We start from the raw sequence: 9,871 nt of genomic DNA, 5'->3' as shown, positions 1-9,871 counted from the left end.
ACTGACAGAGTGCAGCAGTCCTGCCCTGCCCCGGCCAGAACAGTAGTCTGGAATACTGAGAGATTCTTCTTTCAGCAACCTCAAAAGCAGCCAATCGCAGCGCTCCAGCCCCGGGGCTGGCCTCAGCCAGCCAATAGGAGGAGCTTCTTTCTGTCACCTGACAGAATGTGCCCCTGTCCATCAACCGAGTCATATATAGCCCGTTCCAGCAGCCTGAGACAAGGCTGTGAGTGTGTGTGGGACCGGCTGAGGACTCTGTGTACCTACAGTTTGCTTTCTAACCGACTGCGTGTGCTTGCGTGTGGGTTCGGGAGCAAATGCAGGGGGGGCGGGCAAACGAGTGCGAGAGAGGGAGAGAAAGATGAGAAGAAGAAAAAAAAAATGTACGGCGGAAAGACTGATTATTCTGGAAGTTAACTCATATTGCACTCAAGAAGGGACTCGAGATTTTGGAGGCTACTTTTTGATAGGAAAAAAAAAATCTTGGTCGTTAAAATCACTATTCTCAAAACAGCAAGTTGGCTCTGGTGACCTTACAGTGAGGGGTAAGTACTTTAATCTTATTTCACTTCCTAGCCTCTTCTTTTTTCTCATTTCTATCCCTTTGTTGTGGCTGAAAAGTCGTTTCGAGTGTGACGCGGCGGTGCGCCGTGCACTTTCACTCTGCCAGAGTTCATTCAGTGCATTCCGCCGTTATGTGCTTGTTTGCTTTTCTGTTATCTGAGTTCTGAATGAGGGCTTACGCTTTTCACACGCAAAGCTCCCGGGCCAGACTGCATCCAGACGGCCGTCTGAGAGACAGACCGTGATGATCCCTATTAGTTCCACTATCGCCGCTACTCATACCATTGGGACAGACACCAGAGAGAGGGTTGTGACTGAGCTGGGTGGCAGGTTTCGTGGCCTTGTCCTAGTTGGAGAGTTTCTCCGTCCGGTTCACTGCGGGACGGTGCGATGTGGCCGAGCGCCTTCAGAAGTGAGGAGGTGTGTGTGGTGGGGGGGTTCAAGGCAGACAGCGAGACAAAAGCGTCAGACCCCCTCTAGACAGACTAGGTCAAGCTTCATCCAGGCCCCAAGCTGTACGGGGTCAGCCGGTTGCTGGGAGAGTGAGAAAGATGGGGTGAGCGATGGGGCCCCTAAGGGTTAGAGGTTGCCAGACTCCTGCTCTCGAAATACGAAAGGGAGCTAAGAGTTTGGTGCTGCATGACGCTGGATCCTCAGTGTTTTGGTTTGTGCTGGGGTGTGATTTGTTAAAGGCAAAAAAGAGTGCAGCGAGTTCACTCTAGCTTCTACAACAAGAGGGAGGGAAAAGGTCTGTAATTATGACAAGAAGCCTGTGTTTTTTTCTTTGTGCGTGCGAGTGTGTGCGTGTGCGTGTGGGTGGGGGTCACAAGGGTAGGAATGTATTGAGTGACAGCAAATGCTGTCTACCTATTTTTTCAATGCTTTTGTCCAAAGGTCTTAATCCACAGAGACAAGACGGAGCATTATCGAGTCCTCAAAGCATCACTAAACAGTTAAACAAGCCGATGGTTGAAAATATTTATTCCTGGATAATCAAACAAACCAGCAACACCGGCGTGATTCTAATCTTCAGAGGAACCAGTCTGACGCAATAAAACGTGTTTATGTCCAAGAATGTCCTGCTCAGGATACAGACAGTGTTTATGGCAGACGCTTTGAATTACCCAACATGTAGAGTCTTGTTCAGTTGCACCAATACAGGCAGTAACACAAATACACTCACACAACCTCCCCCCCAACCTTCACTCACAGAGCATTTGACTGATCTGCCACAAAAAATCCCGTCAAAGATCATATCACTGCTTGACGTTCCTCCATTCTGCCTTTGAATTAAGAAGAGACAAGTCCCACGCTTGGAAAAAAAAAAAAAAAGGATTCAGTCTCCAGCCAGCCAATACAAAGCTCCACACGCACACACACTCTGTGTGCAAGATTATCAGACAGCTCTGAGTCTGGGGGGATGGGACGTCAGGGGCGGGAGAGTGTGGGACAGGATATGGAAGTCTTTGATGCAACTGTAAGGCGGAGAGGAAGAGTGCCCTAATCAGACCTACCAACCAAGGGCTCACACGGCAGACCCTGAGCAACATGCTGTAAAATCTGTCTGAGTAACGCACACACAATAAAAAAAACGCTTCCTCACATCATTCGTTTTCATTCTCAATCTAATGCGGCGGCCTAATCCATCGGCGGGAATCCTGTTCGGCCCCCTCACCCCTGCTCTGATTACACACCAGACAGGAGAGAATAGGTCAGCCTATTGTGATTTAGCCGGACCTGCAGATTACGGCGCCCCTCCATCGCAGATGTGTCGCTGCGGTTTAGCGCGACGGTTGCGCCGCACATCTGTTCGCCGTCCCTCTGCTGTCTCCCAACGGGCTGAGCTGAGAAAAGCCCGTGTTTAGAGAAACGACACACTGTAAATATCACAGGGATCGCGCCGGTCTTTCAAGTGTCGCGTTGTTACGACACTGTGGAGGTGAAATTACGAGTTCACCATCATCTACGCACTGTTTCGTCGGCCGTTTGAGGTGTAAGCCGTACAATCCTTCAGTAGTTTATGGTCTTCTCACAGCCAGAGTCTACATGAGCGTGTGAAGTCGTAAAGAAATACCTTTTCGCCCTGTCTGGAGTTAAAGAAGGAATTGCGGGTAGGCGTCCTTTCAGAGTAAAAGAATGAAATTTTATTCAGTGCGGAGTGAACACTAGGGTGTACGATCTTATGCTCAAAAATGTATTCCCCCCAAAGTGGGTAAGCCATCACATGGTGTGAAAATTTAACAAAAACTGATTTTATTACATCAAAACAGGTAGGATTGCAAAAGGCTTTGCTTCTTTTGTAGGACATTTTCAAAACTGTTCTTCTAAACATAGAAGAAACAAAGTCTTTTAGGGGCCAGCTATCCTTTTAACAGGGTTAAGTGTTTAATGCTTCTTGAGTCGTAAAGTGAATCCACTTTTAACCAGGTATCCTTCAAATCCTTAGAGTCCTTTGCCAGTGCCTCTTGCTCCTAGAACAAGCAAACAAAATGCTCACTTTGTCAGAGCGGTGGTTCTCATGCGGGAAACAAGATTAAATTTGGCCCGCAACTTGCACCAATCACATTCACCACATCTTAAAATCAAAAACGGTAAAAACTGCACCCAGTTTGTTCGTTGTTTGTTTGTGTACATCAAGTAGATAAAATCCGTTAAGTGATGTGGAGAAAGACACAGGAAAGGATTGAGCTGTGGAAAATTGCAGCCTCAGCAGTAGATAAGGACTGAAGTTTCTCTGTAACGCATTAGAGAGGCACCTCACACTCGCTGAAGGAACGAAAGGTGTGTGGTTGAGTGTGCGTGTGCGCGCGAGACAAGCCGAGACGGGAGTGAGAGAAAGATGAAACAGTGGAGCCGGGAGTGAAGACGGCAGCATGAGAAGGGGAGCGTGTATGATAATGCTCTTAACCCGCACAAAGGGAAGAGAGTCGGAGCTATGGCACTGCCAGCGCTGTGGTTAATGCTTTCCGAGGGCCTGTCAAACCGCTCGCTCGCTCTAATCCACTGAGCTTTAGTCGCTCTTTGAAATGTGAACGGAGAAGCCTCCTGATTTCTTTAAGATCAACCCGGCAGTCATCGTCAGGGTTTCAGCATCTTTCTCGAAACGCAGAAAAACGCTTAAGTTAAGTACTTTACGAGTGCCTCATTAGCAAAGTCGAGCTAAGAGCCGCGGACGTGCGGCGTTTATCGAGTGTACTGAATGGTAATGTATGCAAACCACTTAAGATGGGTGACCCCGAGGCCTTGAGCTGGAACGCAAGTTTCGTCGCATCGCGTCGGATGGGATGTGCACGCTTTCCGTGTTTAAATGACATCGTTTGATAACCGGCCATAACATAACTGACATTAACAGTGATATGAAAACAAACACAGCAGACACAATAACTTGCTCTCACACGGACAAAGGGATACATCAACATTTAGTAATCGTAATTGCCCCACAGCTTGAGCGTATCAATTTTACTCTTTTCCACAGCCGCATTAGCTAGACGCGCGTGTGTGTGGCGATAAAGAGCAATCGGACGCAAGCAATGGAGATTAGCTTCAGTTTGAAGCAAACACTGTGGCAGCGTGGCGTCTACGGAACAGATTAAACCCGGATTAAACGTCCAAATCAAGTGTGTGTGTGTGTGTGTGTGTGTTTGCTAAGCTTTTATTTGGCTCCACACATCTTTAGGCAAACACTAATTTAGTGGGGTATCACCTCATCAAGGTTACTTTACGCTTTATTAAACTTCAAGTAATAGCTATGTATTGAAAAAAAATGAGTTTTCAAGGTTTTACTGAACATCGATTTTAGCTATTTTCATTTCATTTTCAACCGTTTCTATCACTTGTGCCAATGTGCATTTGCTGGAAGAAAATACGTGACTTGACTTTTTTTTTTTAAATACACTAAGGTTTTACAAGATTACAAGACCAATCAAAATTCAGTATGCAAGTAGACGCATGAAAGAAAACCAAATGAAAATCAGCAATTATAAATCATTTTTCATTCGTTATATTTTGATTCCAGAATGTTACGATGATGTCTTTCAATTAGAATCCTGAAGTGCAATATTGAAGTTTACATTTAATGTTGTATCAATGAAAAAAATTGTATATATATATATATATATATATATAATTTCATATTTAGATTTTGTGGGTCAGAAGAAGTCTGAATGTTTGTGGAATATCAATTCAGTCTTGTTTGGTGCATTCCTCATTTCAAAGGTGTCTGTTTTTTGACACTTGCAGTAAATAGGTCAGTGTCTAAGTGACTGTCTCTCTTTCTCTCTCCCTCTCTCTCTCCCCCGCAGAACACCTCGTGAGTTTGACTGACGAAGAGACGCACTGATGGAGAAGTGAAAGTCGTTCGGCTCTGACCCCGAACAATGAGCTCCAACGTGACGGGAGCAGACAGCCGCCATCATGGAAATGTCACGGCCAACATCAGAGACCCGGCAGCCTCCTCTTTCATTCCCTTAATCCACAATCCCTCCTCTCCTCTCCTGAGCGGCATACATATTCAGCAGCTCAAGTCCTCACCATTCTAATGAGGCCTAGACCAGCGGGCTATGAAAGAGAGGAGAGATACAGGGAGGTGGGTGGGTGAGTGAGCGGGGGGTTTAAAAGAGAGGAGAGACCGTCTTTGAACTCCCAAAGAAAGAGAGAGGATGAGGATGAATAGATGGATGGCTGAAGTGATGAGACAAGGAGTGAGAGGAGAGACAGATCAAATGCTTCTGATTCTTTCCTGGTCTTTACACAGCAGGGTTAGTTGTGTTCGATTTAAATGCCGCTTTAAGAGAGCGTCCTGTTATATTTCATCACTCGATTCACTTGAGACACTTAAGACTGAAGTGTGTCTTTATGTTTGATCTGTTCCAGTTTAAAGGGATCCAAAATGGCAGTTTTATCGTCATTCATGTTGTTCCAAACCCGCATGACTTCAATTGTTCCAAAAATTGTTAAGCAGAGCATTCACACCACGCCGTTCCGCACTTCTCTGACCACAGGTTAGGATTGATACGCAAGTGATTTTATTTTTCAATGACCATGCAGAGACACTTATAGTTTAAGGCAGGTCTTTTGGTTTGCCCGGCCAATGGCAGACGAGGAAGTATGGAAAGATTCTTTTTGCAGCTTCCTTCGGCATAAATACAAGAACCAAACGAGACAGACCAACGAATAAAAAAAGCTATAACTTTACAAGTCGAATAATCTCCTGAGGTAGTGAAGAAATCTAAAATGAAAATGCATGCATTTAACAGAAGCTATTATCCAAAGCGACTTACAAAAGAGACTACAAAAGTAATTGATCGAAGACAGATTCCAAAATATCGTCATCGGTCTAATTAGGTCAATTTTAGGCATATTTTAGAAACAGAGAAGTACAAACAAAATGCTTTCAACAAAAATAAAAAAATAAAAAATAGGCATATTTTATAATTTAATCTTTATTCACTATTTTATAGCGAAGGACTGGTATTTTTAAGTAGTTACACAATTCCAGTTCCACATTTCAAAATATTTTAGAACTGTAAGTACTTTATAAAATTAATGTGAACTAACTGAAATAACATATATACTTTCTATATATTTGCACATTTAAAAAAAATGAATTTATTCATATATAAATGAACGCACAGTTTCCTAATTGCTCTTAAAACTTGCTGTAAATCTGCAGTACAATATCCGCAGTCACGCTGGCTATAAATACATACATTTTCGGCGATCAGTATCATCTAAAATTTCTCTATCAGCGCATTCCTAGTTCAAAGCCTCAAAAAGGAGACGTTTTTAGCTGCAACTAAAGCAGTCTCTGGGCATATCTGCTCAAATGAATGCTGTAGTGGTGTGAAATTGGTCATTTTCAGCACTCCTACACTCTTGTAAAAGTAGAAGAGGGTGCCTGAGGTCTATTTTCCCCTCCTCACACACAGCTAGCAGCGGGAGGCAGGAAGCGTGGCCTGAAAGACTCGCTGGACGCGCTATCAGAAGGGGAAGTTCCCGTTCGCATTCGCCGCTTTACAAACCAGATGTTTCATGGCCTGGATCTGGTTATTGGAACAGAGCGATAGTGCCAAATGTGAAGCGAGTGCACTTCAGTCCGACGCTGTGAGCAAGCGCGCTTCAGATAAATGAGGGAAATCAGGATCGCATGCTAATGTGTTTGAATTTTTAACAGAGGATAGAGGACCACGATGCATTCGCTTGCATTTGAGGGAGGCTTTACACACACGTGCAAACCAGTCCGCCGGTCGTCCATTGTTGGTGTGAGCAGGTGTGTGAAAGGTGATAACAGAGTCTGCTCTGGGGTTCACCAAGGCTGGGGATTCAGCTGCTCCCAAACACACATACACACACACACACACACGCACATATATACAGGCCACCAGCCGTTAAACCGTTCCACTTAGCTGAAACCAGGTGCAATAACCCAACGCTAGAGCTCTTGGTTTCAGTAAAGACCTAGTTCAAGTCAGTATATGAACGGTGTTTGTTAATACAGCTAGGGTTGCACGATTATCGGTGGGAGAAATTCACGTTTATGACTTCTGTCACACTGTAATCAATCAAAGATTTTGTAGTTGTATTAATTGGCTGTTAGTGAATTAGTTTAAAATGAAATTACACCCAGAAAGCAAGCAATGTAACAATAGTATAACATACCTATCACATGTGCAACTGAACTAATGTGATGGTATACATTGTGCACCAAAATTGATATCTTAATTAATTTACAGTGTAGTATTTAATACTGGAGGGACAGTTATTTAGAGAACTCTATTCTTTTATTTTTTATTTAATGTTGCATTTTTGGTACCCTTGCGAAAAGACTTTAACATACTTTAATATAATATATAATATATACGCTTTCTTTTAAGTACAACTGGATTGTTTCTGCAAGTACTGGTTTTTTTTAAAGGTGCTATATACGTTGGATTGACACCGAGTGGTTGAATTAGATATTGCAGTTCAAATTTTAAATATAGGGTTTTTTCACCCAACCAATTTATCGATTGACAGTACTAATTATAGTAGCTGTTCTTAGATTTTTAACAACTAAAAATAGTTAAATTATGAAGGTTTTTATGAGAGTTATTTTTAAATGTGTATCAGATGAAGGCAATCTAACTATAAATAAGAGAATGCATGCAATCAGTATACAATATTGGAAGTTATGTACACAATAAGAAAAAATTAAGCATTGCGGGGTTTTTTCTTTTTTACAAAAATTTTAATTAGTCACATAACCAACAATAATTGTCTCCAGCAGTCCGCCCTTTTGAAGACTCCTGTGCTCAACAGGCATGTCTGTGGCCGCTAAGAGCAATTCCAGCTAAAAACGCTTAATTGCAGCCGTAATCGTAACCTTGACTATTTGATTAGTTCTGCAGCCCTAAACGTTTCCTTCCTTAAACGTTTTCTTTCTTTCTTTCTTTGTGTCATAAAGTGATGTCAAATGCCCGTCCATACGAACCCACATCCAAAAGAACCGCTCAGACTTACGCTCCCTTTTCATTGTCATACCTCGCATGATATTCTAATCAGGGATTTTTGAAATCCCCCAGCATACTCAGCCCTCTTGATTTCTGTGCCAAAGAAGAGAGTGGGGGGGGTGGAGAGAAAAAAGACAGCATATAGTGTGTTTAAAAGTCGCCGGGATTGGTTGTGTAGTTTGGAGGAGCAGTCAAATGGGAGCGTGCATTAATAATGCATGCCTGCCTCAAAGAGCTCTCACACAGGAAACACAGACTGGGGTTCAGATCAGGGTAAAGAGAACAGGCCTGGAGAGAGAGAGAGAGAGAGAGAGAGACATTAAAAGAAGAGTAAAAGCCAGGAATCGCTGAGGTTTATTGGGATTTAACCCCCTGTATTTAGTCTCTTGTTTGCGTTGTGTTTTCCGTATTTTAAAGGTCTCATGAGACAATGCGTGGCGCTTTTAGTCATGAGTTGACGTACTTCCAGCTGAAAAAAAGACGTTTGGGTGAGATGCTAGATATGTTACTTGCTAGTCAGTTGCAGGCGTTATTGGGGGGCGGGGCATTCGCATTCCAAAAAACATCTGATTGGACAAAAATCTGCGTAGTGCGGGATGAGTCATCGCCTTTCAACTTTTAGGATTAAACTAGCACTCAATCGCTAATAAACGTGATTAAAATTCAAAGAAATAATATCACTGAGTCTGTAAAAGGCCCTGGCGTTGTTTATTTAGTTTCACTATTTCAGCTTGACTTTAATCCCATTCCCACTTCAAGTAAAACTTCTGATCAGCTTTCTACCAAAACGCACCTGGTGCTTCTACAGTAGGTCTTCACTAAAAGGCCCGTTGTCCTAAAGGATTTGCTGGTGCCTCGGTGAACATTCAACGCTGTCGGTGAGTTTTGAGCTTCTTTAACAAACCATCGACCGTTGACTGTACCCTGAGGGTGGCCAAAAAAACGACGTAAGCGGAGCAATCTAGAAACGGATCTGGAAAGAGCGGTATGGGTGTATTAGCCCACTAATGACTGCAATAAACATTCATTGCTGTCGGTGGGTTTCCAATGGACACAACTCACTGATCAATGAATGCAAACTGCGGTGCAAGAACCTCAGTCAAAATCATTTGTACATATATATGTTATAAGGACAGCAGAACACCAGCAGAGACTAAAAGGGAAAGGTAAGTCCTCCATCTACTTTGTATATCATAATAAGCAGATGATTTCGACGCTATGCATCACAGTAGAAATTCTACTGTGTAAGCGATATTAGACAAACAAGAGTGCTATTGTACTGAATACCAGCACGGTTATAGACAAGAAGCCGCAGGCCGCGCTTCAAGATCGCTCCAAGCAAACACAGATGCTCCAGTTTTCCAAAAACCTTTCTTTGCCTGAGGCGAGATCCCACCAATGCACTCCCTGTTCCACTTCTTCTCCGCATCTCTCACATATTTTGGTCTGGATCGTTGTGAACATGGATAAACGGAGCGATACAAACACCCTGAAAACTGGTAATTGAATTCAAAGCAAGTTAAATCATCTGAGACGCCTTAGGAACCGCACAAGAACACCCTTGCGTTGGCAAAGCAAACTTCACTCAAATCCTCTTCCGAAAACGGAAAGCATGAGATTATGGTGCTCATTCTAGAAATATTTTGGCGCAACATTTCCTGATACTGGTTCACTTCATCACCAGAGTTATTATCACTACCTAAAACTATTTGTCTCAATTAAAATATAATGGCCTGGGTTGCCAATTAAAATAAATGTTGCATGAAACCTAAAGGAAAATTTGAAATGTTGCCTTGGAAATTAACTAAAATAAGTTAATT

General features: G+C 43.0%; 1 long non-coding RNA gene across 2 annotated transcripts in view; it reads left to right on the top strand.

Annotated features, from left to right (window-relative positions):
* Positions 1 to 244: 244 nt before the first annotated feature.
* Positions 245 to 9,871, top strand: part of LOC122349883 — an 11,488-nt gene continuing 1,861 nt past the window's right edge. The window contains exons 1-2 of one of the 2 annotated variants that reach the window (XR_006251536.1): positions 245 to 545; positions 4,866 to 5,564. This is a non-coding gene — a long non-coding RNA (uncharacterized LOC122349883). Of the gene's footprint in view, positions 546 to 4,865; positions 8,724 to 9,871 lie in introns of those variants that run through there. The other variant, XR_006251535.1, reaches the window with a different exon arrangement.

The sequence above is a fragment of the Puntigrus tetrazona genome, chromosome 8, assembly GCF_018831695.1.
Source record: "Puntigrus tetrazona isolate hp1 chromosome 8, ASM1883169v1, whole genome shotgun sequence".
Taxonomy (NCBI): Eukaryota; Metazoa; Chordata; class Actinopteri; order Cypriniformes; family Cyprinidae; genus Puntigrus; species Puntigrus tetrazona.
The sequence above is the reverse complement of the archived record's forward strand: the minus strand, read 5'-3'. Positions and strand labels throughout refer to the sequence as shown.